The sequence below is a fragment of the Periplaneta americana genome, chromosome 13 (assembly GCF_040183065.1).
Source record: "Periplaneta americana isolate PAMFEO1 chromosome 13, P.americana_PAMFEO1_priV1, whole genome shotgun sequence".
NCBI lineage: Eukaryota > Metazoa > Arthropoda > Insecta > Blattodea > Blattidae > Periplaneta > Periplaneta americana.
This window is the reverse complement of record NC_091129.1, coordinates 168,030,867-168,057,683: the sequence shown is the minus strand read 5'-3', so window position 1 is coordinate 168,057,683 and position 26,817 is coordinate 168,030,867. Positions and strand designations below refer to the sequence as shown.

The 26,817-nt window shown below is 36.7% G+C and overlaps 1 long non-coding RNA gene across 1 annotated transcript in view; it reads left to right on the top strand.

The window, feature by feature from the left end:
- The window catches only part of LOC138711673 (uncharacterized), a 396,979-nt gene that overhangs the window by 30,540 nt on the left and 339,622 nt on the right, over positions 1 to 26,817 (top strand). The window lies entirely within an intron of this gene.

Genomic DNA, 26,817 nt, shown 5'->3' with positions numbered 1-26,817 from the left:
TCATCCATTATTTCCTCCAGCTATATAATAATAATAATAATAATAATAATAATAATAATAATAATTTGTTTGTTTGTTTGCCTATTAATTTATTTGCTTGTTTGTTCATACATTCGTTTATTCGTTTATCATGATTAATAGGAAAGTACATAGACTAGATGCCCATCGAAGTATTTATTTATTTATTTATTTATTTCTTCTGGCGTAGTTAAGGCCATCAGGCCTTCTCTTCCACAACACCAGGAATACAAATACAATAATAAAAATGAACAGAAAAAATACACTATATACAAAATAAAGCTACACAAAAAATATACACAGGTTGCAGTCACACAAAGTTTAAATGAGTGATTAAGTATCATAATTAATTGTATCCTAACTAATTAACTAACATAAACGAGAAATTTGCAATTTTAATCTAGATTTAAAAAAGAAAAAAGAAAAAAAATCAATACTTCTAGCAATACCTAAGAAACATTAAATAAGACAAAATTTTCCAATTTAATTTTGAATTGTGATAAAGTCCGGCAGTCCCTGACGTCATTAGGTAACGAATTCCAAAGGCGAGGTATTTCTACAGTATAGGAAGATGAGTATAAAGACGTTCTATGATGGGGAATAGAAAGAAGGATAGAAAGAGGGATAGAAGTATCTTCTTCACATAAATATAAATGAACAATTTATTTAACTTAGCCAAATTATTGATGATGATCTACATGAGCGCCAGTTATGAAATAGGTATGTGCAACTACTACACAATAATTAATAATAGTGAAAACATAAAACATAGATTAGCTTACGATGAGTCAGTATTGACAAACAGCAGATTTTAATAAGTCGATAATAAATATTGCAGGGCCAAAACAAAGAAAATTTTGAGTTATTCCATTACAAAATAAAGCAATGTGCTATGATATGAAAACCGGCTAATTTTTATACTTGAATTTGGCTTCTGAATAACTTTCCTGGAAAATAAATCAATCTCCTCACTCAGTGCATTGAAGTTTCTCAACATATCAATTAATTGTGACTTCACATGACATACCTTCCTCGGTCTTGGGATATTAAATAACACATTTGTTCTAGATCTAACTGCAGGGATGTAAAATGCAGTTTGATTATTTCAGCGGAATCAAAATTTGTTAATAATTTTCTTACAAATATCAGCGACTAAGTGATTCTTTTATCATTGGGCGTACGCAAATAAAAAAAATTGATCTCAATAATTTAGTTAGGATCTGGAATGGACGAAGCACTTTGAAAGTTTTATAATATAGGAACGTAAGGGATTGATTCTATCCTTATCAAGTCAATTGAATGAACGTTGTTTTTGCAGTGAAGATTCCAAATTAGTGTAGCATGTTCCAACTTGCTTCGAAGTGATTAGGCCTATGAAGTGTCGCATCATCATAATCATCATCATCATCATCATCTTGAAGGGGGAAGCTGGATCTAGTGGCTAGTACAGGGTGACCCAAATGAAAGGGATATTGTTAAGTAATGAAATGAAACTTTAGATACCCCAACAAATTAACTTTTATTAGGGCCTATGTGAAAATATAATTATATTATGTATTTGAATGTAACCAATACTTCTTGAAAATCACCATGGGTATCGTCAAAGAAATATGGTACAATAATTTCTTTAGCAGATACAGCACTCCAACGGTTACTTTCTTTTATAGTAGGGGTCGCTCATGAAATTGTCGTGGACTTTCCTGTGCATAATACCGAAAGTTATGTTTATTTACAAAACTGTTTAAATTAATGTGGGCTTCATCAGATATCCATAAAGCATCTCATTAAAAATTCTTAAAAAAAAATGACACAATAATTATTTAAGTCCCAGTAATTTAATTTGTGCACAATTTTGAATTTGTGTGGGTGCAATTTATTCAATATTCGCAGTACACTAGAGCGTCTCATGCCAGAGCATGTCTGCGGACTGAACGCCTCGGACTACTCACTAAAGCAACTCTTGACAGTCTCAATATTTTCAGGAATGGAACTGTGTTTCTTTACTTTGGGTTTCTTCTTCATTGCTGAGCCTGTTTCTTCTAATTGTGAAGCCAGGTTTTAATCACATGTGAAGAGAGACATGATCATGACGACGCAGTTGAAAGTGGCAAATCTCCCTACGAGAGGCTTCTGTGCATTGACCGTTTAGATCAGTGGTCGTTAGCACTCGCTGAAATGGGTAACGGGTGATACTTCGAAATGGGTAAGCGTTTGCACACGATGGCTATTTGATTATGAAAGGGTAGCCAACTCGCGTTCAGATCCTCATCATAGATATGCAGACTATTTATCTGCTGTTCTTGGGGAAGTAGTCGATGGTTACAATAGTCTAGATCAGGCGTCTCAAGGCCAACGCATAAAAGTTGTTACAGAGAGCAAATTTAGATAGCGTAGTCAGCTGAAGAGATAAGCGCAATACCCGAAGATAGCCGATCGCTGATATGTTACAAGCATGAGCGAGCTAAGTTAACTGTCGCGGGAGAAATGCCACAAATTTGCACTTTTGAGTTGTAGGCTACTGTCACAATAGACGGTTGTTTTCGGAAGGAATTTCTTAAATAGTTTATAATAATAATAATAATAATAATAATAATAATAATAATAATAATAAATTTATTTTCTAATATATCAATGAGTAAAAAGAAGACATCTGAAGCATAAAGAACCATACATGTTACGTAATTATGTAAGCACAAGGAACTGGCCACCCTGCCCCATTATCTCCTGGCCTAGTTGCTTCATAAGTGGTGCCTTGTGAGGTTCAAACCTGTTCAGACAACAATACTTCATTTCTAGTAAATGGCTTTTGGTATCGCTCTTTTTTTTTAGTTTGTATTATATTTAATTAAATAAAATTCAATTACATAATAATAATAATAATAATAATAATAATAATAATAATAATAATAATAAAATTACAATTAAACTTGTTACTTGTTAAAGTACGTATTTTTATGATACGCCAATATTAATATATTAATTACAATAATAGTTAAATAATATCTGTCGTAATGTTTTCAATAATTAAAAATAATCAAAACATCTTAGAAATTCATAAACAATTATTTTAAATTAGAACTATTCAAATCTTAAATCTGGTCTCAAATTCTTTTCTCAAGTCCTTCAGTTCTTAATTATATTTGTTACACTGGTCTTGATTCAAATTAGGTAAAATTTTTAGATTAATGAAGTGGTAACAGTTACCCACTCAAACTTGCGACTCCCAAAATGTCGCTTTCCCTATAAAAGCTTTTATTTCTTCATACATTTGCGCTAATAAGGACATTCTTTCCTCGAGATGGACACAACATCGTAGCGGTTGCAGATGTCTATTCAAACGCCGCGGTCAATGACGTCATCCGAACATACACGAACTGCTCCTGCATCTTGTTCCACTCTTACATTAAAAAAGAGAAAGAGGAGGAAGTGCTCCGAGAAGGCCCTATTGAGACGTCTGCTCTATATTTAAAAACATACCGTCTTCTGCTTTAATGCACTTCGCGCTCGTGTGTGAATCGCACGGATTGTCCGAAGACGTTCTTCATGGTTGTCCCTGAAGCGAGTGGAGGCGTCTAAAATGCGATGTAGGAATGTGTGCCTTGTTTCCACCTTTGAATAGTTTACCTGGCCACTTACGTTCGATGAAGATCATGAGACACAAATCTGGTGACTCGAGATTCAAGCTGTTTGTTTGTACAAATAAACGAGCATGGTGGGACGACTGGGGTTGCCTCAAATTTGGATGCTCAGCGAACCTTAGTGTAGTCAGCTGGTGTCGTTGGGAATGTGCCCAACTGGAGATCAACGTAACAGTTCTCCCATCGGGACATAACGCTAGCTTTCGCCTTTCCTCTTCAGGATAACCACTACAGCAGCATGGCTCAACTCTGAGCCTTTGTGTTGGCATCACTATCCGTCACGACAGCGCCAAACAGTAGCTAGTAAGAGAGCTGAAGCGTCACGTCATACTATCATGGATAAATATTATATAATAGGATGCGAAACGTACTGAGTTTCCCTTTACACATGCTAGAGGCGCTAATGTAGAAATTGATCTTTTTGCCATCTGTTCTTGGGAGTAGGCGAACTTATTACATCCAGCAGCGCACCAAGTGCCGAAAATAAAAACTAATTACTCCATGCATTTAGTAGCGCACCTGGTGACGAAAATGTTAAACTGTGCAGAAAGTATTCCCTCCCACTCTCATCGATTTTCAAAACTAACCCAATTTAAAATAAAACATTTACATTTTTTTTCCTCACAGCAGCTTCTACTGAAAATTCTTACCGGAGCCAACAGGAAGATAAAAGAGACGATCTATTTAACACGACCCAATTAAAATATAACCAGACAGAGACAAAAAATAAAGCAAAAGGTTAGATAATTGGGATTGTATTCTTTGGGTATTTATTGTACAGCGCAATGGAAAAGTCTGCAAGAACTACTTAGATAGTTAAATTTATTATATTACTATTATTTTACAATACATTCAACAACACTATTTTTACAACGTCCATAAACATCACTGTTTAACAGACACTGCTTATACACACGTAGTATCACTTTATGTTCAATTATTAACAAGTTTCTGTCTGCCATCTTGTCTTCTCGAGCAACGTCTCGAACGCATAAATAGAGAACTCTGGGTAATGTACCCAACACGTAGTTCTAATGTTCACCGCCTACGACGTCGGGCGCTGTTCATCTTATTTGAGCTCCCTACCGCCAGATGGTGCTGACCGTAGTTTCGCATCCTATTATATATTTATCCATGATGCTATTGTGAGCAGGTCTTACATTTTATTTCCCCTACAGTTGCAACGGAACAAGTGTAGCTGTTAGGTTGGCATCTCTGCGCTATTCCGCCCTATTGGCTTGCTGTGGAGGGGAACAAACATGGCGTCGTCGTTTTTACACGCTGCAGTATAAATCTGTATCTGTCCCCCACTAATGATTCGAGTCATTTTCGACGCGGTTCGCGCCAAAGGTATAAATTCCTCGTTATTGACGGATAGTTGTGTGCCGTGCGCTTTATCAGCTGCAACTTATTTTAACAATCCATTTGGGTCGGAAAGTGCCGCAATTATCGTGGCTGTTGCACGCAACGCATGAGTGGGGGGGGGAGGTTTATGAAGAGATCATGCCGCACAGCGGAACTTGTCCATCATGGCGTCACGTGCACGGAATCAGCGCTTCCATCTGTTGATGGCTTTCGGAACTACACTACATACTAACTTCATTTTCTTTTCACGAACAAAAAGTACAGAAAAGGACAGAGAAGGCATGAAGCGGAAATGTTTACCTGCGCGCGGCAGGGATCGTGACGTCATGGCAACAAGACGCCGCCGCGGCACTCCATTGTTCGTTATGTCAGGTTTCAGAAGACCTGAGAGGGCGTGTTGAGAACTGATACATACGACGTTTCGGAACTTAAAGATTGTATAATCAGATTGACGTCACCCAAGGCCTGAAGGGTCGTCTTCTCTGGTATGTCTGGCTAGTCCAAAAAACTGCACTCACATGCATGTGCACTCATATGTATACGCGGAGGTATATCCGGTTTAGGGTAGAAATGCAAACAGTTGCAGGAATCAACTCGAAAGTATGATGAACTTCTACTACTACTACTACTACTACTACTACTACTACTACTACTACTAAGATTTATTTCAAATCATCCGTCCTCAAGTGAGGTTGACCACTGGGATCCGAAATTAACAAACATAAAAGATAAAGGGAAATGAAACGAGCAAAATAATGATTCGATTTGTACATTAAAACAAAAATTTACGTGTTAACATATAGGTGATAGTGTAGAATTTGAAGAGAAGCCTTCAGAATTTCCATTACGATCTTCTGAACCTCATAAAAGGGAATTTGAAAGGATTTAAGGATATTACATGTAAATTTTGGTAAACAACCCCTCGCTCCAAACAGTAAGCCTGCAACATCCCAGTTGTAAAGCGAAATGCCATATTTTTCACTTAGGTATGGAAGACAAGGTACATATTTACCTCGCTTGTCATCATTTATCTGCAGTGCTTGATTCGTGTCTCGTTCAAAGCAAACCGTAGGGTTTAAGACCATCGCTTTCTGGGTTCTTCTATTGATGGCAATTATATCGATTCTTCTATGAGAATCATCTTCAGAGCATATACTAGTACGATAAAGCACGGCATAAGGAAAAAATCCGTACTCTTACACCGTCGAAGGTCTTATATTATTAACCATTAGTCTGTTTGTATTAATAAAATCGGAAGAGACATTAATGACACAGGTTTGAAAGACGTAATTGCAAAGGTTGTATTTATAGAAAGTGGTAAATGATGTGCTATTTTTCTAAATGCAAAACTCCCCCTTCCTTTCATGCGGAGGAAGATACACTTTTCACGTCTTCAACATATTACTATACCAACAATCACGGGGAGACTGAAACAGAGGTTGCTAGAGGTTTAAATTTATTTTGTTCGTTGTCACGTTTGTAAAGACATTGATGTTGATAAAAATTAACATGACTGTTTCTTATCACAATTCTACAAAACGATATCCGTGCAAACAGTAGAAAAAAAAATACAAGAATAAAAAAATTTGGCAGTCTATGACATAATACGGAATTTTTGGTGACCCGTGTGGAATTCATAAGGGAGAAATTTTTCCTGCCTGAAATAAGGAATAGGCTGTCCCTAAAATACGGGCCACCTGGCAACTCTGATCCCATGTGATTGAGAAAAACTTGAATTTGTTTGTGTACTTTTGACGTTAGACTTCTTACAGTGCTATACTTTCGTACTGCAAAAATATCGCTTATGAGATTTTTGCTTTGTTTGCACTTGCCATATAAATAGACTAAGTTGTTCACACGCAGTCTGCAATTTCTCTCAAACTATCGATCGAATTTTGTCGTTATTCATTATCTTCAAGCTAATTTATTTCGGAATTATGCACTTGAAATACTCTATAATAATTTTACCAAAAGATTGTGTAATTTTTAGGGAAGTACCGTAACTAAAATAAATCACCTCCAAACAATTTCAGTTCGATTATTTTATTATCTTAGGTGACAAATTAAACGGTGCAATACGTATAGCCATTAAGTTATATTACACAGAAAGCGGTCTACACAAAGTTGTCAGACAGATGAATTACTATTTATTGAACTGTCTGAGATCAGAGAAATTATTTGCAGAATTGTGACCCACTCTTAAGATTTCCTGGAACAAACGTTTCATGACATAGGGAAATTTATATGAATTAATTTGAAAAATGAATGTAACTGAGCCATTGCTGCATTAGTCAATTGTTTTATTACATACAGTATACCAATGTCTGTTTGCTAGGAGTACGTCCGCTATCCACATCCGGATACACTGTTGCGTATTGACTTCTTATTTCCGCTCTCATTTTTCATACCTTGTTTCCTACTTTGTCAGTCAGAAGTCTCTGTGAGTGTAGTTTTCTGCGTTCTTCAAGTTAGAGTAGCCATAAAAGTACTTTGGCAGGTATCTTTACACTTTTAAATCTGTAAACCTGTAAGCTTTTGAAGCAGCGTGTTTGCCAGTATTTCGCACTGCAAGTTTCCACAACGTTCGTTTTGATGACGTCACTTGCAAAAGTTAAAAGAGGAGTAATATCAAGCCTGCAGTCGGCCTGGGTAGTGTAGTCGGTATACTGCTGGTCTTCTGTGCTCGAGGTTGCGGGTTCGATCCCGGCTCAGCTCGATGGCATTTAAGTGTGCTCAAATGCAACAGGCTCATGTCAGTAGATTTACTGGCATTATAAAAGAACTCCTGCGGGACAAAATTCCGGCACACCGGAGATGCTGATATAATCTCTGCAGTTTCGAGCTTCGTTAAATGAAAATAAATAAAATAAATAAATCAAGCCTACTTACATGCTCTAAACTATCTGAACCCAGATCGGTGCAAGAGGTTGTACCTCTGCTTACAAATCCAGCGCCTTCGCACTATAGATGTCAGCCGCCAGTTCTATTATGAAAACCTTTGTGGCGATCCAGGTGTTATTTTTAGTTAGTTAGCCTCCACTGATGATTGACTTCTTGCATTTCCTTTTTATGAGCATTAATGTCACAATTCGCTTCTCAAAAATTCACTTCTCAAAATAGCTGTCACTTCTTTTTGAGGACGATCCTCTTAATCCATCAGTCGCCACGCCTGTTTGTACGACATTCACTCGTGATAATTTTCTTGTACAAACCGCCACTTCTAGTTGGAGAACATTATTTTACGATCCACTTCCACCACCAGCCACTATTTACATTTGTACGGCATTTACTCTTGATAATTTTCTTGTACAAGCCGCCACTTCTAGTTGGAGAACATTATTTTACGATCAACTTCCACCACCAGCCACTATTTACATTTGTATGACATTTACTCTTGATAATTTTCTTGTACAAGCCGCCACTTCTAGTTGGAGAACATTATTTTATGATCCACTTCCACCACCAGCCACTATTTACATTTGTACGGCATTTACTCTTGATAATTTTCTTGTACAAGCCGCCACTTCTAGTTGGAGAACATTATTTTATGATCCACTTCCACCACCAGCCACTATTTACATTTGTACGGCATTTACTCTTGATAATTTTCTTGTACAAGCCGCCACTTCTAGTTGGAGAACATTATTTTACGATCCACTTCCACCACCAGCCACTATTTACATTTGTACGGCATTTACTCTTGATAATTTTCTTGTACAAGCCGCCACTTCTAGTTGGAGAACATTATTTTACGATCCACTTCCACCACCAGCCACCATTTACATTTGTACAGCATTTACTCTTGATAATTTTCTTGTACAAGCCGCCACTTCTAGTTGGAGAGCATTATTTGACGATCCACTTCCGCCACCGGCCACTATTTGCATTTGGACTGCATTCACTTTTGATTCACTATTTTACACTAACCGCCACTGTTCTATGAAAGCTTCCATCTACAACCCGTTTCTGATACCAGCCGCTTCTGACCACTGTGCGTGTGAAGGCCCATCTTCCTCAGCAATTAGCTGTGTGTCAATCACAATGGCGTGACACGAGCCGCCCCTGCGTGCGCAGAAGCATGTCGTGCAGTAGCAGCAGCAGCGGCCTGTTCTCCGGAAGACACTGCGCTAATGACAGGCTTGCCAATTCCACAAAGCGGTGTTGTCACTCTGCACGGGTGAATCATGTCGTGGCTCTCACGCGAGCAGTCGGCATGAGAAGTGAGGAATCAAGCCGCCCCGTAGTTCGTACATTAGCTACATCATGTTGTACGTAGTTCATGTCTTGCTATATCCAGAAGTTCAGGCATCTAAAACAAACTGTTGTAAACACATCTGATAAAATAGACGGGAGTGTCAATGGGTTAGGATTCGGAGGTGACGGGCTGCAGCCCAGGTCGTAGAAAACACACCGAACCAAGTGTATTACGCTACATTAAATTACAATGGATTAGGACCTATATACAGGAGGTTCTTTGTATGAAATAGAACCAATACTTCTAATGAAATATTTTTCTATCACGCATAGTTCAACCAATAATAGTACATTATGCAACGAGCCTATAATGGTAGTAATTAAGACGCAAGTATGATTGTTTATGAAACGAGCGCAAGCGAGTTTCATAATTTTCATACGAGCGTCTTAATTACCATGATGTGCCTTTTCGTAAGCATGATGCGCATCCGACAAACACAGACAAATCTCCCTTTTTAGTATTTCAAGATAATGAATTATTGTCAGTGAGGTATCCGTATATTGAAACTTTCCCCTGTCTTGCAGTCGTACCTTAATAAAATCTTCCAGTTCCTCAATGGTTTCACTCATATCTCATAGATAGGAAACAGAAAGTTGAAATCAATACAACTATGAAATCTGCATCGACATGGGGAACTATTAACAATGGAATTCCTCAAGGATCAATATTAGGTCCCCTACTTTTTCTAGATGTAGGTCATCCCATATTATTTGCAGATGACACAAGTATAGCAATTACAGCCAATAACTCCAACACATTCCAATCTTCAACAGAGGAAATTCTCTTCAAAATATGTGACTGGTTCTCAGTCAATAAATTAGTATTAAATTGTAACAAAACTAACATAATTCAATTTAAATCCTGTCCAAATTCAACGTCGCAAATTTCTAGCGCAATAATTAACAATAGATCCCTATTAGAAACAACAACAACCAAATTTCTTGGCTTAAAAATCGATAATGTGTTAAATTGAAAAAATCATATTAAAGAAATTACCCCCAATCTAAATTCAGCTTGTTTTGCTATTAGATCTATGCAAAAGATAGTAAATATCAATACCTTAAAAACAATATACTTTGCATACTTCCACTCGGTAATGAGTTTTGGAATAATATTCTGGAGAAATTCCACAGATAGTAACAATATATTTCTATTACAAAAAAGAGTAATTAGAATAATAGTAGATGCGAAATCTAGGGAGTCGTGTAGGACTATTTTCAAAAAACTACAAATAATGCCCATGGCTTGTCAGTATATCTTTTCATTAATAGTCTTCCTTGTATGTAATCGTGAAAACTTTGTAACTAATTCAACAGTTCATAGCATAAATACACGTCAAAAAAATGACTTTCATACTCCATCGGCAAGTCTATCGTGCTATCAAAAAGGAGTGTGTTATATGGCAGTAAAAATTTTTAATAGCCTCCCTATCGATATAAAAAATGAAACTCAAAACATAAAATTATTTAGGGCCAAATTAAAGAAGTACCAAATTTCTCACACCTTCTATTCTATATGTGAATTCATGACATTCAATAACACTTCATGAAATTGATACTAAAACTTTGTGTTGTACTAGTAGACTATATTGTAAATCTCGTCTGTATATATTTCATCTAGACTGTGACTATAAATTAAAACTTTATAATAGTATTAAGTTTTTTGACTTGTTCCATATTCTAGCTGTAAGCATGTATGAATACCATGGAATGTTAATAAATACAATGCAATACAATACAATAATTATAACTGTACATACTTCTGGAACAATCCTGGTAATGAGCAGTTTCGATACATTAAACTTGTATATGAATCTCCTGTAGCAAGATATCGAAGTGTTAATGCTAGCCTCTCCTGAATAGGTATTGCTTCTCGCCAGCCTGTGTCTTTCTTGGAAACTTTTTTGCCCTATTTCGCACAGTAATATTTGGAAGTCTGTTTCTGAAATCCTACAGAAGTTGTGAAACTGTCCCGATTCCATTCGACGTAAATCATGAAGCAAGTCAGTGCCTCCATATTGATAGCGACTTTCGTAGAGTGGCGTCTGTCACCATCGCCTTTTGTTTTTTTTTTTTTTTTAACTTTCTTTTTGTTAAACTACCTATAATAACAACGGCTGCACTTGCTATAATTATATTTTCGTCTGCCATCATTGCCGATAATCAGCGAACGTGAATGTTTTCTGACCATTTGCTGATGATTTGTACGTTGCTCCAAACAGCAAACGTACAACGAAGTTTCGCTTCATCATTCGTTCGTTGTTTGTTCGCTAAGTGTGTACGCACCTTAATGGTACGAGATGACTTGGGGAGAGCATGTTGATAATGTTACGGGTAAAGCATGGAGGGCACTTCACTTTATTATGAGAATCTTGAGAAAGGCTAGCCCCAAATCGAGGGAAATAGCATATCTAACGTTAGTGCGACCGTTAATGGAATACGGAACTAGGCCTACATGTTGGGATCCCTATAGAATATACCAGATAAATTCCTTAGAAAGAATCCAGTATAGGGCAGCGAAATTTGTTAAAGGTAAAAGAGAAGATGGAAACGATACGATAAAAGAACTTAAATGGGAAACTTTGGAAAACAGACGTAGGAAAACTAGAATAACATCATTGTATAGGGCACATCTAGGTCAGAAAGCATGGGTAGACATAACGGCTCGGTTAGAAAAGCCAACGTACTATGGTAGGAACGATCATGATTTTAAAATCAAATGTAGGAAACAGAAAACGGATGCAGGTAAATTCTCATTTTTAAATAGAACTATAAATGATTGGAATGACCTACCTGCAGCGGTCTTTGAGGGCTGTCCTTCCTTAAGGAGATTCAAGAATAATTTAAAAAGTTGTATATAAAGTGAAAATTAAAATTAAGGTGACATTCAACATTTAATTTTTTTAAGGTGACATGTATTTATCTAGGCTGACGAGTTTACTTCCTTGGTTTGAATTGTAAATTATTTAAAACTAGCGTGTAAGAGGGCCTTAGACTAGAAATGTTTAGTTTAAATGTAGTTCTGTTTATAAGTATGCATAAGGATGTAATTATTTGACTTATTTGAACTGTTGTATCAGTGAAGCGAGGTGAGTCAGTGAAGTTATGGTTTTACAGTGCAGTGAACAGTTCCGATCAGTGATAATTTATAGCGTCAATGAAATGTGTTCTATAGTGTCAGTGAAATGTGTGCTAAAGTGTCAGTGAAATGCGTCATAGTGCCACTACAGGGAATGAGATGAGAGTAAAGTGAAAGACTATTGAAACTTATGTAGGATCTATAGATAATTATGTAGGTTGTATTGTAAAATTAGGTATTTTATTTTATGTTTTATTATTATTGTGTTAAATTGTATTGTGTATTATTATTGTATTGTGTGTAAAATTGTATACAGGCTGTTTCATAAATACGGGGTATAATTTCAGGTATGTATTTCCCACATGTAGACAATCAAAATAGTTCATTACAACATGTGTCCGGAAATGCTTTATTTCAGAGTTATAGCCTTCACAACATTGAAATTCACCGGAACGTTTTTCTTTCCGTAGGTCTTTGCCGTCAAAGGAGACCTTAAGAGGGCACTCCGAGACAGTTCATTCCGAGGCGAAGATTACATTCAGTGTTGTGTAGGTACTTGGATCGAAGGTTTCCTGATCGATGGATAGGTAGAGGTGGCCCAATTGCTTGGCCTCCACGCTCACCTGATCTGAACCCTCTCGATTTCTACTTGTGGAGCCATTTAAAATCATTGGTTTATTCGTCTCCAGTGCCTGATTTGGGATCCCTTCGGAATCGAATTGTGGCATGTTCTGAGGACATACGCAATACTCCTGGAGTTTGGGATCGTGTTCGCAGGTCAATGAGACATCGATGTGAGGTCTGTATTCAAGCAGGAGGTGGACATTTTGGACATCTTCTGTAATGACAACGACCTGCGGAAAGAAAAACGTTCCGGTGAATTTCAGTGTTGTGAAAGCCATAACTCGGAAATGAAGCATTTCCGGACACATGTTGTAATGAACTATTTTGATTGTCTACATGTGGGAAATACATACCTGAAATTATGCCCCGTATTTTTGAAACACCCTGTATGTGTTGTAAAATTTTGTTGTGTATTGGTTATCATTTTATTGTGTATTGTTAATATTGTATATACCACTGCCACCGGGTGCTTGCCCACTTGCAGTGTAAATAAATACATACATACATGACTGGATACGAACCGAAGACATACGCACCAAGTTGCTCTTTGATCGACAGACCAACGCTCGATGTATCCAAGATCCAAAAGGCTTATTGTGGCTGAAGCGGTTATACGACTGGATGGTTTGGTGTAGCCTATCTTATTACGGTTACAAGGTCGATGCGTGCGTGAGCATTCCTTTGTGTTCCTCCCACACGGACAATGGCTGAAAGCAGCTGTCAGTTGATACGTATAGACGTTTCTTTTCTTGACATTGTAAAAGTCTTTAATATCTGTTGTTGTAACGTGCCAAGACGCGATCCCGGCATGTCAGTATCCCTGATGACTATCTTGACAGCTCTCGGCAGCAGCGGTGTTGTGATCGGGCAGACAGCATAATCCCAATCAAGTCTTGTTGCCTGCCTAACTAGTTGCCGGTTATTTTCTTCTTGTCGGCCTGTCGGCTGACCAATAACCTAACAAGCTGCCTTACCAGAGGTGTAAGGATCTTTTAATGTCGTCGTCGTTGCCAAGACCTGCCGGAAGCCATCAATTACTCTCCATGGTTACCAACCGCCGTGGCGTGCGGACATGACAGTTCGCGTCGCCGGTACAAAGCAGTCGTGTTGGACCACACGGAGCACGTCCGTCCATCATTTTATGTTCCGAGTCGAGATTTCTTACATTTATTTCGTGTGTTAACACACAAGACGGTAGAAGCCGGTTATACATTATTTTTAGATGCATCCGACGGAGAAAAGAATGTCTGGAATAATTTATAAGTAGTCACAGGCTTCCTAAGCCCACGCCGAGACGCCATGACTTTCATACGTCTGTTCGAATGCAGCCGGAGTATACGCTGATCTTCGCAACAATTTGTGCTGCACTCCTTGTGCTTCCATAGACACTGCGATGATCAAGGATACAGAAGAAGGCAATAGATTGAGAGAACAAAATGTAGTTTTCCAAAAATTCTGATAGTTTTTTTTATTATCCAATTTAATAAACCCTATTTCACCCTGAGGTACATTAGGGTTATAGTTGGCATCAAAATACATATTTTATAAGCAATAAACAATAATAAAATTATAATACAAAATTGTTGTCAAGGTTACAATTCACATGAATTATGTACAAGAATGCACCTTAATGAAAGAATGGATCCTGTTAAAGATTAATGAGATGTTTGAGGAATAATCAGTTCAAAGATATACAAAGATAATCATTAGTACATTAATATAACAAAGATTGACTTTCACTTTCAAATTTATACTTAATTCATGAGCAATGGAACAGTTAAGATTAATAAAAGGATATTACAAGCAATGATTTACGGTTACAAGTTACATACGTGATTCAGGAATAAGTACAATAATTGAAATAATAGCACAAGTAATAATAATAATAATAATAATAATAATAATAATAATAATAGTCCACACCTGTGGAGTAACGGTCAGCGCGTCTGGCCGCGAAACCAGGTGGCCCGGGTTCGATTCCCGGTCGGGGCAAGTTACCTGGTTGAGGTTTTTTCCAGGGGTTTTCCCTCATCCCAAGATGAGCAAATGCTGGGTAACTTTCGGTGCTGGACCCCGGACTCATTTCACCGGCATTATCACCTTCATCTCATTCAGACGGTCGTAAAATAACCTCCTACTACTACTACTACTACTACTACTACTACTACTACTACTACTACTACTAATAATAATAATAATAATAATAATGATTTATTTTGGCTGTCAGAGCAAAAAGTGTATATACATATGCATGAACTTACAAAGAATTCAACAATTTGATTTAGATGAGAGTTAGGCCCTACATGTATACAAGAGTTATTTACGAATTAAACAACAAAATACTATGAACTATTAATTAAACACTGAAATAAACTGTGTAGCAGAATTAAGCTGAAATACATAGAATGTTAATATATTTCAAATGATATTAGATAATAGAAAGAGATTATTATGAGACAATTTTGAAAATACAGCACAATCAGGATGATGTCGAAAGAAAAAAGTAACAATGTAGTCAGTGATAGTTTAAATCAGTACGATTGGAGTGAAATGCTAATAAGGTTATCTTTTAAGCTGTTCTTAAAGGTGTTTGTTGTCTTGCAGCCCCTAATACTTTGTGACAAGGAATTCCATTGACGCGAGATGGATACTGTAAAAGATGATGAATATGACTTATGACTTATAACTAACGAAATTATTGAAGGGCAATATATAATAGTAGGGGCAATACAAAAGATTTAAAAACAAATGTAAACAGTAAAGGAATAGTAGAAAAATTGACTTAAAATTATTTTTAAAGCAATAGGTAACAACACATAGATAGGCTACTAATAACAATACACTGACTGTAGTTAGAGATTAAACACGTTATTTTAAAAACAAACACGCAAAGGATCAATAGCTATGTTCAGGCATTATATGCATGGACCATGTCTACTGTTCTGATAGTTATGTTATGGTTCAGATTCGCATTTGTTAGCATAGCAGTATGGTAATATTCAAGCAATGATGAAATTAATTGTAGATTTCGGGTAACTCAGTGACTGGCTGAACTACATCGGGATCATTGTCCTCAAAGATAGCGTGGATGTTCACCCCTTTGCTGCCATGACCACGCTATGACCTAAAACTGCTTCAGAATCTGTTCTTTGCATCAGATATTCTGAATAGAGGTAGCCTATTGTTAATAACACGGCTGTAAAGAGGGAGTTGAAGGGATATATCTGTGGTCGTATACAGCTCAAAGAGTAATATGACTTTATTTACAATTTATAGCTCTCGATAGTTCAATATTGCATTGAAGAGTTTAGATTGAATGTTTGCAACTGTTAAGGAGTATAGATACATTTTATGGAGGAGTAATGTAGAGAAATTGAAATAAGTAGGCCTATGTAACGAAATGTCATCCTCCTCCTCCTCCTCCTCATCATCATTATCATCATCATCATCATCATCAATATCATCATCACCATCATCATCATCAACTAGCATTATGCACTAAATAATAGCGGCACTCAAAGGCCACGTATTCAGTATCTTGTAAGAGGTGAGGGAGAAAAACAGATCTGCAGAATGGAATTCGGTTGAATTTGTCGCTTGAAACCATAACGGGTGTTCGTAGACAGAGTTTTAATTAAACAATTTGGTTTAGACTCTTAAATATTGTTAGACTTCATTCAAAATTCGATTACTTTCGTATATAGCACAAATGTTTCAAAAGATACAACAATATAACGAAGATATTGATATAAATTTCTACAAGGCGCTGATCATTCTTGTCCTTAAAAAGGGGTGAGATCGTATTTTATTAAGGAGAGAGCCAACGGGGAAGTAAAGAAGTATACATTGTGATACTTCGATTCCATTGTTGATGCTATGTGTCGAAACATTGTGGACACAGTAGTTCATGTTGATCCTCTTAAACGTCCTATTATACATTGTGATACTTCGATTGCATTGTTGATGCTATGTGTCGAAACATTGTGAACACAGTAGTTCATGTTGATCCTCTTACACATCCTATTATACATTGTGATGCTTTGATTGCATTGTTGGTGGGATGTTTGGAAACATTGTGAACACAGTAGTTCATGTTGATCCTCTTAAACGTCCTATTATACATTGTGATACTTCGATTGCATTGTTGATGCTATGTGTCGAAACATTGTGAACACAGTAGTTCATGTTGATCCTCTTACACGTCCTATTATACATTGTGATGCTTTGATTGCATTGTTGGTGGGATGTTTGGAAACATTGTGAACACAGTAGTTCATATTGATCCTCTTACACGTCCTATTATACATTGTGATGCTTTGATTGCATTGTTGGTGGGATGTTTGGAAACATTGTGAACACAGTAGTTCATGTTGATCCTCTTACACGTCCTATTATACATTGTGATACTTTGATTGCATTGTTGGTGTGATGTTTGGAAACATTGTGAACACAGTAGTTCATGTTGATCCTCTTACACGTCCTATTATACATTGTGATGCTTTGATTGCATTGTTGGTGGGATGTTTGGAAACATTGTGAACACAGTAGTTCATGTTGATCCTCTTACACATCCTATTATACATTGTGATGCTTTGATTGCTTTGTTGGTGGGATGTTCGGAAACATTTGAACACAGTAGTTCATGTTGATCCTCTTACACGTCTTATTATACATTGTGATGCTTTGATTGCTTTGTTGGTGTGATGTTTGGAAACATTGTGAACACAGTAGTTCATGTTGATCCTCTTACACGTCCTATTATACATTGTGATACTTTGATTGCTTTGTTGATGCTATGTGTCGAAACATTGTGAACACAGTAGTTCATGTTGATCCTCTTACACGTCCTATTATACATTGTGATGCTTTGATTGCTTTGTTGGTGTGATGTTTGGAAACATTGTGAACACAGTAGTTCATGTTGATCCTCTTACACGTCCTATTATACATTGTGATACTTTGATTGCTTTGTTGATGCTATGTGTCGAAACATTGTGAACACAGTAGTTCATGTTGATCCTCTTACACGTCCTATTATACATTGTGATACTTTGATTGCTTTGTTGATGCTATGTGTCGAAACATTGTGAACACAGTAGTTCATGTTGATCCTCTTACACGTCCTATTATACATTGTGATACTTTGATTGCTTTGTTGATGCTATGTGTCGAAACATTGTGAACACAGTAGTTCATGTTGATCCTCTTACACGTCCTATTATACATTGTGATGCTTTGATTGCTTTGTTGGTGTGATGTTTGGAAACATTGTGAACACAGTAGTTCATGTTGATCCTCTTACACGTCCTATTATACATTGTGATACTTTGATTGCTTTGTTGATGCTATGTGTCGAAACATTGTGAACACAGTAGTTCATGTTGATCCTCTTACACGTCCTATTATACATTGTGATACTTTGATTGCTTTGTTGATGCTATGTATCGAAACATTGTGAACCCAGTAGTTCATGTTGATCCTCTTACACGTCCTATTATACATTGTGATACTTTGATTGCTTTGTTGATGCTATGTGTCGAAACATTGTGAACCCAGTAGTTCATGTTGATCCTCTTACACGTCCTATTATACATTGTGATGCTTTGATTGCTTTGTTGGTGTGATGTTTGGAAACATTGTGAACACAGTAGTTCATGTTGATCCTCTTACACGTCCTATTATACATTGTGATGCTTTGATTGCTTTGTTGGTGTGATGTTTGGAAACATTGTGAACATAGTAGTTCATGTTGATCCTCTTACACGTCCTATTATACATTGTGATGCTTTGATTGCTTTGTTGGTGTGATGTTTGGAAACATTGTGAACACAGTAGTTCATGTTGATCCTCTTACACGTCCTATTATACATTGTGATGCTTTGATTGCTTTGTTAGTGTGATGTTTGGAAACATTGTGAACACAGTATTTCATGTTGATCCTCTTGCACGTCCTATTATACATTGTGATGCTTTGATTGCATTGTTGGTGCGATGCTTGTAAACGTAGTCAACACGGTTGTTGTGCATGATGCTGTACATACCTATTGCTTCACTTCCACCGCATTGTTGGGGCGGTATTCGAAACGCTTTTGTTCCAGAAGAGCCTCGTGGCTGGTTTGTAGCGCCGATGTTGGCAGCAGTGCTGACTCGCGTGTTGGCCACTCCCGCCCCTCGCATGCTAACTGCTATCATTTTTAATGAGCCCCTTTCAAGAGGCCTGACACCGCTTGCCAGTATAACGGACGCAACCTGTAATTTGCCCGGTCGCTGAGTTGCCCGCAACCCACACCTCCTCGCAGAGATGCGCCGTCGCTCCCTAATTATGCAGCAATTATTTTAAAATATACATTAATTGTCCATAACGCGAGCATCGAGCCCAGGACGGTTGTAATTAGAGCCTCTGTGTTAATGAGTTCTGATGGAGGGAAATAAATTCGAAAGAATTGTTCCTTGTAACGTGATGCCTTGTTCTTGATCGAACACGGACGTTAAGCTGAACACGACTTACGTCTGAACAGCGTCAGGTTTTGGCCGTCCTGGGGTGCACGGCTGAACAGGGAGACCGTCCAAACTTCCGTAGAAGCATCACCAATCTTATTACATTATCTGCCGCATTTGGAAATTTCCAAATCAACAATCTAAACTATTTAACAGTAACATCATTGAAAACATGCTAACAGAACTGAATTGTTGAGGAAAACGCAACACTTGCCACAAGAAAATACGAGTATTTGTTGACTTCATGACAGTAACTTTTTCTGTTCACCTTCCAGTTTCATGGCCACTTACTGTTCTTGACTTGCTCTTATGAATCCAGGACCATAGGCCTATTTAGGATTTTCCGCCCAGGGCTATATCTAAAATCAGCATCTTCTATTTGTAGTAGGGCCTATAGCTCAGAAGTCAGTTTTCCCTTTAAAGTTGCAAATCTGGCTTTCAGGTATAGCTTCCTGTGAAGCTGCTTTCAATAATTCCAAGGGAAAAATTGTTCTTGGTCGGGTATCGAACTCGGGACCTTTGGCTGAGCGCGACAACGCTCTACCGAATGAGCTATCCAGAAACGTACGAGACACCGGCTCATGGGTAGCTCAGTCGTAGAGCGTTGGCTCGCTCAGCCAAACGTCCCGAGTTCGACATCCGGCTCAGGAACAATTTTTCCCTTGAAGTTATTCAAATCAGCTTCACAGGGAGCTGTACCTGAAAGCCAGATTTGCATAATATGTCACTCTTCGTTAACAGAAAACCACAATTTAAATCACACAGAGTTTGTGTGCTCTCAATGTTGGGTTCTTGACGTCTTGTCAGCCCGCTTGAGGTGTCTGGCTATTTACGTGGGCTTACTAAAAGAAATCACTAACTTGTGAACCCGAAAGAATTGTAAACGATTAACTAGAAATTAATTTAAGAGACTCATTTTCCTCTAACTCTGATTGCTAATTTAAGAACCCTCATCAAGTGATTGAATATACTAGCGTTTTCTTCCGGATGAAGTAAACTGTTTATAAACACGACCACGAAACGCAAGTGGTTCGGAAGGTAGTAATTTGTATTACAAAAACACTGCCATTGTATTAAACAGTGATTCTCTCTACAGAATAGAAAATAGGAACGAAGTACAACAATTATCTCTGCATAGAGAAAAAAGTTTAAGAATACGTGAAATAACAAATAATACTACTGCCTGTAACCCACTTACAACCAAGAGTGTGGTAGGTCCACATTTAATATACAACCAATCTTCTTGAACGGAAATAAATAAATAAATAAATAAATAAATAAATAAATAAATAAATAAATAAATAAATAAATAAATAAATAAATAAATAAGTGAGTAAGTAAGTAAGTAAGTAAGTAAGTAAATAAATAAATAAATAAATAAATAAATAAATAAATAAATAAATAAATAAATAAATAAATAAATAAATAAATAAATAAATAAGTAAATAAATAAATAAAATTAAATACAAAAAAATTAAATACATAAGTAAGTAAATAAATAAATAAAATTAAATACAAAAAAATTAAATACATAAGTAATTAGATAAATAAATAAGTAATTAAATAATAAGCAATTAGTTAAATAAATAAGTAAGTAATTAAATAAATACATAAGTAATTAAATAAATACATAAGTAATTAGATAAATAACCAATTAAATAAATAAGTAACTAAATAAATAAATCAGCAAACAGAGAGGCAAAAGAAAAAAAAAAGAAACCAAGAAACAAACCAAGAAAGAGACAAACAAACAAACCAAGAAAAAAGAAAGAAATAATCAAAGAAACAAAAAAATGAACAAACAAACAAACAAGCATACAAAGAAACAAACATAAGTTACAAAGACATTAAGAAAGAAAGCAAAAAACAATCATACAAAAAATAAACAAACATAGAAAGAAAAAAAAGAAACAAATAAAGAAATAGAAAACAAGAAAATAAGTGAGCAAGGAAAATACATAGCCTACTGTATGTAATTATAAAATAATTAAAGTAATTAAATAAATAAGTAATTAAATGAATAACTAATTAAATAAGTAAATAATTAATTAAATAAATAGGTAATTAAATAAATAAGTAAATAAATAAATAACTAAATCAGCAAACAGACAGGCAAAGGAAGAAAAAAGAAACCAAGAATATCTTAATATCTTCAATTTGATTAAATAAATTTATAGTCTATGTGTATGAATTAATCAACCTATATTGTATTTGTATTCTATAATTTTGACATATATCAGTCCTACTTTTCACGTGTGATATTATTCTTCTCTAGTGTTAATATTATATTGTATAATTCCATTGCCGCTGTAATTATATTTTAGTTCCTATTTTATTTCACTTATTTATTTATATTATTATTGTTATTATTATTATTATTATTATTATTTATTTCAATATTATATCTGAACTGCGACCGAGCACGAGCGCTGCTCATTCGGTCTCAAATTTTGTTAATACTACTGTATCTTCCTTTTATATTGCTTGTATTATTTTATTTGTATTTCTCTTGTTTGTTTTGTAATTATATTCTTTATTCTGTATATTTGAATTTAAATAAATAAAAAAAAAAAACCGAAGGAAGAGACAAACAAACAAACCAAGAAAAAACAAAGAAATAATCAAAGAAAGCAAGAAACGAACAAAGAAACAATCATACAAAAATAAACAAACAAAGAAATAGAAAACAAGCAGGCAAGAAAGTGAGCGAGCAGTGAAGTACACTCTGTAAGATATGTACAAGTCATTCTTTTTCACGTGCAGTACGGTACCTAACTTCTAACATCCATCAATTAGGTATGCAATGTACATTTTTCCGCCTCAAAATTTGCCGCGCAGGTTGACCGATGCGTAAATACGACCCTGTGCCGGTCTGTCATTTACACATCAAATAAAACTGCTACAGTTCGCGGACCACACGTTGCACACCGCAAGGTAATTCCGAAGTCGTGATTTATAGCGGCTCGGGAAACGCTGAAACAATTTAGCATCTAGACAATGAGCGGTGGTTGCACCCGGGACCGCAGCCTGGGCGCCGTCTTCCGCATGCAAATTGCCTCCCTGCACTCGATTCGTCTTCGTCGCCTTCCACCTGCCTCGCCGCCCGGCCTGCCGGCCCGTTTTTGTAATTAGCATAATATATCACGTGGAGCGCCCCGTCCGCTGCCAGACCCGAATTTGTATCTGCCAATCTCTGTCTTGCATGATTAATTGTCTTGTGACAGGGCAGCCAACTACAGAAGCTTTGATAAGGATACCGTTCTTCATTACAGCTGGCTTCTCTCTCCCAGACAGACAGACGGACAGACAGTCACTGGAATGAAATTAAGTATCACGCTATGATTGATATTTTGTAGTGATTCAATTTTCAGCGATGCTATCGACTTGTTGTTGCCTTTCAACGTGTCTGAGGAAGGCCTTTGGGTGTGGTTTACACAGCAGATGCTGCTTGACTAGTTTATTTATACAGAGTGTGTCAAAGTCAGAAGTACAGTCCACTACATATAACATGCCGCAGATATGTTTACTGCTTGTCTGTATGTACGAGGGCTTCATTAGCAGCGAAGCTACAGTCTTCCTCCGACGAGTTTAGCGCTGGGACCAGAGGTATTCTTGCCTGGGTGCGGGGGGGGGGTTGCAGGTAGATTCTTTTGTTGCTACAGCCAAGTCGAGCCGAGCGGAGTGGGAAGTATTAATCGTCCAAAAATATGCAGTCTTCAGTTTGCAGTAGTGTGTGAATATTTCATATACGTATTGTTTACCTAGGCCTATATGTTTTTGTTATTAATATATTAAATATATTGTTGCAATTTTTGCTCAAACATCTCCCTGATGTTAGCTATGTTAATATTAAATGAATTACTCATATTAAATATTTCACCGTTACAAGTCATTTTTAAGGAAACATGCTATGGAAAAGTTTTTGATTTATTCTATTGGAATTTTAGAATATGTGTGATTGGTATCGTGAAAAACAGATTCCTATAATGTCATGCGAAAATCATTTGTTGGTGATATCTTAAAATACAAATAAAGTAGTTTTACTTCTCAAGTGAGTTCAGCAGTAGAGTATATTTAAATTGATTACTTTACAAATTAATTCAATTCCACTAATCACTAAATTTTATAGTGTGATTCTTCTTTTCATTTATATTATTGTAGTTTTATTATGATTTTTCTTTTTATTTATTTTATTGTACTTGTATTTCTGGTGGTGTGATGGCCTTAACTTCACCAGAATAAATAAATAAATAAATAAATAAATAAATAAATAAATAAATAAATAAATAAATAAATAAATAAATAAATAAATAAATAAATAAATAACATTTTTTTACAATACTTTCCTTCTCTGAACACGTAAGTACGAATGGTTGTATCTCTATCTCGCCAAAAATACGTTAGAAAACTAATAGGCATACTGTTCTCGTAAATTGGGCGAATGTTTTCAGTATGATTATACTTCCTTCCAGACTGCCGCTGTCACTGTTCCCTCCCACTCCAGTACCGCGCTAGACTAGTGGGAACCGCATTCCTCTCAGCACTAAACTCCTCAGAGGATGACAGTATGTTGAATCGTATTGGCTAAGACGCTGAATATTAGACCTGATGCTTTTTCTTTTTGTTTGGGTCAATGTATTCTATTAAATGACAGTCAATGTAACAGGTACCAAGTGGAACATCTTCATGCCATCGACAGTAATGATGACATTACAAGAAATTCTGTTTTGAATGCTTCCGAGTAACTAGAAACTTACTCAGGGTGAAAGTCAGTGGGACAAACAAAGGAACAGACTGGGTCAACGAAATATTGAAGTGCATCCAAATGGAAGAGAAAAGAGACATGGATGAATATATAATAGGATGCGAAACTTACTGAGTTTCCCGTAACACATACTAGGGGCGCTGTTGTAGAAATTGATCTTGCTGCCACCTGTTTGGGGGAGGGGCGTTATTACATCTAGCAGCGCACCAAGTAGCGAAAAGAGTAACTAATTACTCCATGCATTTAGCAGCGCACCTGGTGACGAAAATGTTAAACTGTGCAGAAAGTATTCCCTCCCACCCTCATCGATATTCAAAACTAACCCAATTTAAAATAAAACATTTACATTTTTATTCCTCACAGCATCTTCTACTGAAAATTCTTACCGGAGCAATCAGGAAGATAAAAGAGACGATCTATTTTACAATACCCAATTAAAATATAACTAGACAGAGACAAAAAAAATAAAGCAAAAGATTAGATAATTGGGATTGTATTCTTTGGGTATTTATTGTACAGCGCAATGGAAAAGTCTGCAAGAACTACTTAGATAGTTCAATTTATTATATTACTATTACTTTACAATACATTCAACTACACTATTTTTACAACGTCCATAAACATCACTGTTTAACATACACTGCTTATACACACGTAGTATCACTTTATGTTCACTTATTAACAAGTTTCTGTCTGCCATCTTGGCTCCTCGAACAATATCTCGAATGGATAAATAGAGAACGCTGGGTAATGTACCCAACACATAGTTATAATGTTCACCACCTACGACGTTGGGCGCTGATCATCTTATTTCAGCCCCCCGCCGCCAGATCGTGCTGACCGCAGATTCCCATCCTATTATACATTTATCCATGAAAGATGTATGAAACGAGAATCAAATATCTGGAATAAATCTTTGACATGATTATCCTTGCGAAGTTGACGCAGACGAGATAGCGCTGTGGATAGAATTCAGGGATAGCCTGTGCTGTGTCCACTATGTTCGACTGGCCGACATCAACGGACGAAGGTCATCATCATCATCATCATTATCATCATCATCTACAAGGGTAGGCTATAGTGACCTGTTTCGCCTCAGAAGTAGGCTTTCCAACGACGCATGTCGTCTACCTTTCTGTCGACCTGAAAGGCTTGTTTTACTAGTCGGATATTCTTGATTTATGGTTCATCCAGTTTTGTTTATTCTGTTATATTTCATTCTGTAAATTAAAATATTAAGTTTTCTCCCTTCTAATGTGACATTGAAGTGCAGACTACATGTAGGTGCATGCCTTAAAAGTCTTTTGTGCGAGATCGTGCGTATTTCCTTGGTTTCCGCACAAAACCAATCCGCGGAAAGTCTAAAACTCCACATTCAGTATTCCCAACCTAACACACATAACAATTTCCCTCTTCTTACCGTTTAAGTGACATATTCATTTTACTGCTTTAGGCTTTTAACATATTATTTTTAGAGACGTTCAATATAGTAACAATTATAAATTGGAAACTTACCACTGCAATTTCACCTCAATTGCACTGTTAATTATTGTTTTTAAATATTTGCAAAAATTAAGTAAACTCTACAACTCCACTAAAGTTACTGCATTCGTGATGCAAGTAACATTAAGGAAGCCGTGAAAAAATCTACAAGATTCCAGACTCATCATAGACCGGGGGAGCCACCGGCGTGGCTCAGTCGGTTAAGGCGCTTGCCTGCCGGTCTGAAGTTGCGTTCGGGCGCGGGTTCGATCCCCGCTTGGGCTGATTACCTGGTTGGGCTTTTTCCGAGGTTTTCCCCAACCGTAATGTGAATGCAAGGTAATCTATGGCGAATCCTCGGCCTCATCTCGCCAAATATCATCTCGCTATCACCAATCTCATCGACGCTAAATAACCTAGTAGTTGATACAGCGTCTTTAAATAACCAACTAAAAAAATTAGACCGGGAGGAAAAAAAAGACAGACGTACTGTATATCACGGCCTGCTGGAGTATAGTAAACACAGAAAACATTTTAAAGCAACAATGTTGAAGATAGGTATTTTTGTTTTGAAAATTTGCCGTCATTGAACAGAAACCAAGATGGAGATTTCATTGCAACTAATTAGAAATTCCTCTTTCAGGTATGTAATAAACGATCTTCGCACAAAATAATGTACGATACACGAGCGGTATGTTTTCTTTCAATTCTCGGAAATTAAAAATCTCAACTACGTTTCGCTTTCTCAACCTTTTCCTCTAACATGAAAACTTCAACATACCGCTCTTGTAACACATATTACTAATTTCAGTTCCAATTATTCTTTTGTCACTCTCGGACAAAGGTTTATTTTATTTTATTTTATTGGGTTATATTACGACGCTGTATCAACATCTAGGTTATTTAGCGTCTGAATGAAATGAAGGTGATAATGCCGCTGAAATGAGTCCGGGGTCCAGCACCGAAAGTTATCCAGCATTTGCTGGAAAAAAACCCCGGAAAAAACCTCAACCAGGTAACTTGTCCCGACCGGGATTCGAACCCGGGCCACCTGGTTTCACGGCCAGGCGCGCTGACCGTTACTCCACAGGTGT